Below are 6000 nucleotides of genomic sequence, written 5' to 3'. Positions count from 1 at the left end.
CCAGTACCACACTGTCTTGATTACTTCAGTAGGTTTTAAAATCAGGATATTAGCTGTGGGTTTTTTGTAGTTGGCCTTTATGAGGTTGAAGAAATTGCCTTCTATTCTTCTATTTTTGTCAAGAGGAGTGAAAGATTTTTTCAAATCTTTCTTGTGTGTTTGATATGATCATATTTTTGTCCTTTATTCTATTTATATGACATATTACACTAATGTATTTTCAGATGTTAAATCAAACTTGCATTCCTGGAATAAATTCCTGTTGGTCATGGTATATATGTTGCTAGATTTGATTTGTTAGTATGTCGTTGAAGGTTTTTGTATCTATATTCACAAGACATATATTGGTCTGCAGTTTTCTTTTCAAATCTTCATCTGATTTTGATATCCAGGGTAATCCTGGCTTCAAAAATACTGATCTAAGTCTGGGCATGGAGGTGCATGCCTGTAATCTCAGTGGCTCAGGAGGCTGAGGCAAGAGGATCCCCAGTTCAAAACCAACCTCAGCAACTTAGTGAGGCCCTAAGCAACTCAGAAAGACCCTGTCTCTAAATAAAATATATAAAAGGACTGGGGATGTTGCTCAGTAGTTAAGTGCCCTGGGTTCAATCCTCAGTACCCAACAAACAAACAAAACAAAACAAAACAAAACAAAAACTAGGCTGACATTTTAACACCTTAGTAATAGTCCATAATTTGGATGTATCACGTTTATTGAACCACAGTCCTACTGATAAACATTTATGTTTTTCTATTTTTTGCCAACAATGTACAGGATACATATACTTATGTACTTGTGTTTTATTTGTGTAATTCTTAAACATGAGTCTTCTTATTCAAAAGGTATATATTTTTAGTGTTTGTAGATGTTTCCAGATATCTTTTCAAGAAGGGTGTAACAATTTACACCACTGCCAATAATGTATGAAGATACCAGTTTCTTTACACCCCTCCAAGACTGATGGTTATCATTAATTTTAAAATTTTTGAATTACCAATTTGCTTCTTTCTTTCCATTTCTCTGACTACTGTTTTTCTGTGGAATAATTACAAGGAAATATTTATATATTAAGGATAATACTCCAGGGCTGGGGTTGTGGTTCAGTGGCAGAGCACTTACCTAGCATGTGTGAGGCACTGGGTTTGATTCTCAGCACCACATACAAATAAATAAATAAATAAAAAATAAAGGTCCATTGTCAACTAAAAATATTTAAAAAAAAAAAACAAGGATAATACTCCATTCTCTATTATACATCTAATAGTTTTTTGAGGGATACTAGGGATTGAAACCAAGGCACTCTACCACTGAGCTACATCCCCACAGGGACTCACTAAGTTGCTGAAGCTGGACTCAAACTTCTGATCCTCCTACCTTAGCCTCCCATATACCTGAAATTACAGGTTTGTAAATTATTTTAAGTTTGTCACTTTTCCTTTGACTTTGATTTTGATGTTTTTGACTAAAATATTTAAATTTAAGGTCCAATATTTCTTTTTATCTCTCTTTTCAAAGTGGCTTCTGGATTTCTGGGCTTACTTGGGAAGGTCTCTTTCAACCCAAAGTTATTGAGATATTCTTCTAGTATTCTTCTAATGTTTTAATTGTATGTGTGTGTGTTTCAGGTTTTATTTTTGCTTTTAATTATCTGATATATTTTGACATTTTTATTTATGTTAGAAGATAGGGATCTAAGTTGCTTTCCTGCCAGTTTGATAGATAATTTTACCAGCATTTTTAGTGAAATAAGCTACTTCTTTACCATCAAATTGTCACCTTTGTCATGAATTAATTTTAATATCAATTTAGATTTATAGTATTTCTAGGCCCTCTGTGCCAATACTACTCTACTTTGATAATTTTAATGAGGGAAAACAAATTCTCCCATGCTGTTCTTTTTATCCGTCTTTCTTCTGTGCCTTAGACTTGTATTCTGCCATATTGTAGTAAACATGTGCCTCCTCAGCCTTCTCCTAGTGTGTGGTAGCCATGCAGCTTGGGTGTATTGGTGTTGGCTATGGGTATAGACTCTGTAGCTTCATTACTTTGTTTATGGATGAATGAGACCTAAATTGATCTAATAAGAGTGAAACTTGGGACTTTTCACTAATGGATAGAGAAAGGATCAAAAAATCCCTGGTTTTTTTAGTAGCAATCTTGCAACCACAAAAGAAACCAGTCTGGAGATAATGGCTCTACATGGAAGAAGAAAAAGCCAAGATAATCACAGAGAAGTGAAAGTGGGATCTTGATGAAATTGAACCTGAAGTCCACCCTACTTTTGGACTTTTCAGTTTTACAAGCCACTAATTCCCTTCTTTGTTTAAATTTAAACAAAGTCAGGTTATGGCCAGTGTGTGTAACTCAGTGATAGAGCCCTAGCCTATATCATGCAAAAGGCCCTTGGTTCAATCCCTAGCATCACCAAAAGGAGAGACATAGATAGAGAGAGAGAGAGAGAGAAGGTTAATTTGTCACAGTAAAAAGCAGTCATAGCTGATGTACATTTGGATTTTGAAAGAATTTTATTTCTTAAAAAATATGAAAAGAATCTCTCATTGTTCCCAAATACTTTGATATTACTAATTGGCTACAAACGATATTCCAGCTGTTTGGCATGGCCAGTCCCTATCCCACTCCCTGGCCTTACTTCTAATTACTGTTGCCCCTTCTTGTGCACACATGCCTAAAGCCATCTCAAATTCACCTCTTAATTTCCATTCCTTTACTTTCACTTCTCAAAGCGCAGACTTCCACTAAAGGTGTGCACACAATTTAATACAATTCCTCCAGAGTGTTAAATGCCTCCTATGATGGAAACAGCCTGTGCAAGGCAGTGGGGACACAGGCATGAGTGAGAGATGCACACTGCATAGAGGGACTGTGCTTTAACCGGGGGAGCAGACTCATAGACATTTCAGTGAGACGTGAGAATGTCCTCATAGAAGCAGGTACGCTGCCTTCTATCCAGTGGGTGATGAATTAGTATTTGTTAACATGGAATTTAAGCCTGTGTTAACACAAACATGCATTCTAGACCCTTAGAGAGGTATATTTATGCAACAATAAACCATTTAGAGGAAAAATTAGGGAAGCATTGAAATGAATAATACCCTTTACGACCAAGAATAGTAATTCATAGGTGTTATCTTTCGCTATCTTTAGTTTCCGTGTCGTGGGTAATACTGGCCTCCAAAAAGTTGTTGAGCTAAGTCACTTTTAACATCTTCATAACAGTTCATAATTTGCCAGCACTCCTCCCCGACCACCCCTGAGACGTGTTGGGACCTGGTAGGTGAGCAGGTTGGAGGCTGCTGATTGAAGCAGATGCACAGAAACAATTGTTACTAAGAACACAGCGAGTCTCAGACCCACACAATCAGGGACAGCGTGCTGGCTGTGAAAAGGGACCTCTGCTTTGCTCACTCAGTGACCCATTATCCTAGCTCAGTTCTCCACACAGAAGACAGGCACTCCATGACTGCTTACTTAGCTTCCAAACACTCCCATCTTCTTCCTCAAAAGCTGGTGCTGCCTCTTGGCTCACAAAGCTTGAATCTTTTCTCTCCACCCCAACCCCAGGATATTTGCTTCCTCTTCCTGCCCTTTTCTCCATAACCCATTCTGTGCCCCCATCCCAGAAGTGGAACACCCACAAAAACTTAAATATCACATAATTATAATATAATGATATTAACATAATAATATAGCTAAGGTACCAATTATGATTTCCAACCTATTTTAATGCACCTGCATTGAACACTTGGGATTTCAAGGGTGAAAGCCTGCCCACCTTTGTTGGAACCACGGTGACCTATGGAAGAAAGTACACTGATGGATTCCAAACTCACCTGGGGACATCTCCTAGGACAGAGTTAATAATAAACCTTGGGCTGTGCATTTCAGGATAGGTTCCTGAGACCAGCCCTGCAGTCTCAGACCATGGCAGCCATTGTGCGAACCTGTCAGAATTTTTTTTTTTTTTTTTTTTTTTTTTATTACTGAGGGTTGAACCCACGAACACTTAACCATTGAGCTACATCCCCAACCCTTTTGATTTTTTATTTTGAGACAGGGTCTCTTTTTATTGCAGAGACTGGGTTTGAACTTCCGATCCTCCTGCCTCAGCCTACAGGTGTGCACCACCAAGTCCAGCCCCGTTCGATTTTTACATGCAGCTCAGCACTGCATATACACCTTCATTCCTTCCCTCACCTTTTGCTCCTTCAAAGGCAACAATTGAAAGGTAGGCATGCAGCACTACCATCTGCGTCCTCGGCCCTGGCCTTCAGACATCCCATCTCCATGGTGTCCCCTCTCCACTCTCCCCTCAGAGGGCCCCTCCAGCCCACAGCGCCCTGAGCCTTGGAAACGCAGGCTGACTCCATCCTTTCCCTGAGAGGTGTTGGCTGGACCTCTCCTTGGCCATCCTTTGTTAGCAGTTTTTGTCACTATAGATACAGTATTTGAGAGTAACAGAAGTGCCCTTGTTTTAGTTTTCTCTGATGCTTTCCACCATTTGGCATGCATCATCGAGATTTAGTAAGACTGAGTTTAACTCCACAGTACAACTTTGCAAGGGGCCATTTAGCTTTGCCAATAGGCAAGACAACAGGCTCTTGGGTACTGGGTGGAAGGAGGTCCCTGAGGAAGTCAAGTCAGACCAATTAAATTACACTCCACCTAATAGCCTCCCGTCTGGAAACTGACAAGAGAGTTCTTGCATTACTAGCTGACTTTGTTGTCTTGGGTCAGTCAAATTCTGTGGGTCTCAGCTGTAAAATTAAAGTCGTGAACCTAAAACAATCTTCTAGCTCACACAGACTCTGGCTTTAGATACAGGGTCACCCATTTACTTTTGGACTGAGAAAGTCACTGTGGTGTCCTCTGTCCTTCCTCATTTGTAGATTTACACAGATGAAACCTGATTAGAAATAACACCGAGAGCAGCCTGGATTGATTAATTAAAACTTCTAACATGAAATGGGTTGGGATCATCAAGGTTGCCAGGCAGCCAGCCTCTGTCCTTGTTGGCAGAGGGGCCGGGCTGGCTCAGGTCTTACAAGCTGTAATTGGTGGGGCTACTTGTGACCTTCTTCTGACCACTGCCCTTGAGTGGAGCTCTAACCAAACCACGCCTGCGAGGTGGAGGGACAAGTCCTGCTCCCTCTGCATCCTGAAGTTAGGCTAGCCTTTCTCATCTAGAAGAAAGGCTCCAATTGTACAGATATGTACAGGTCTGGCTAATATTTGAAAATATCAACACAACTACCTCTGCCATATGGAAATCTTCCCCATTTGCCCTTGCCCTAGACAGAGCAATAAGAATCATCCACTTCAAAAAAAGAAAAACAAAATCATAAATACAGATGCTCCTTGACTTACATAGGATGGGTTGCATACCAAAAAAACCATCACAAATTGAAAACATTTTAAGTTGAAATTCACTTTATACTCCTAACTTAAGACAGATTTAGGTTAATACTTGTAAAACAAGTTTCTCTTCATTACTGTGGGACCGTAAAAGAGGGGACCGGGGATCAGGACAGTTAAGAAAGATTTGAAGTCAGGTGTTGTCCAGAGAAAGCTTTATTTATCAGCAGTGCCAATCAGTCTCTGAATCAGTGCCCAGTTGTCTTGATGTCTTCATGAACAATTGACCATGATTGGCACATGCCTGTCCTTCCTTCAGGGATGCTTGCCTCTCCTCTGACCTCCTCACGTGGATGCCTGTATCATACCTGTATGATGTCCCTGGACCTTGCTGCCCACCCATAAGCACTACCTGGAGGTCAAGGTGGGCATCTTGATACCTACTAGTGGTGGTAAAGGGGAAGGGCAGTCCAGGTCCAAGATGAGAAGATCCATAAGAGCTTGAAGTCCTCCACTGAGCCAGCACAATGGTGAGCACATGACTGTCATTCACACACACACACACACACACACACACACACACACACCACAAATGGTCCAGTCGATGCCTTTTTCTATTCTTTGCC

Source organism: Sciurus vulgaris, assembly GCF_902686455.1.
Source record: "Sciurus vulgaris genome assembly, chromosome: 9".
NCBI classification, from domain to species: domain Eukaryota; kingdom Metazoa; phylum Chordata; class Mammalia; order Rodentia; family Sciuridae; genus Sciurus; species Sciurus vulgaris.
This window is presented reverse-complemented; position numbering follows the sequence as displayed.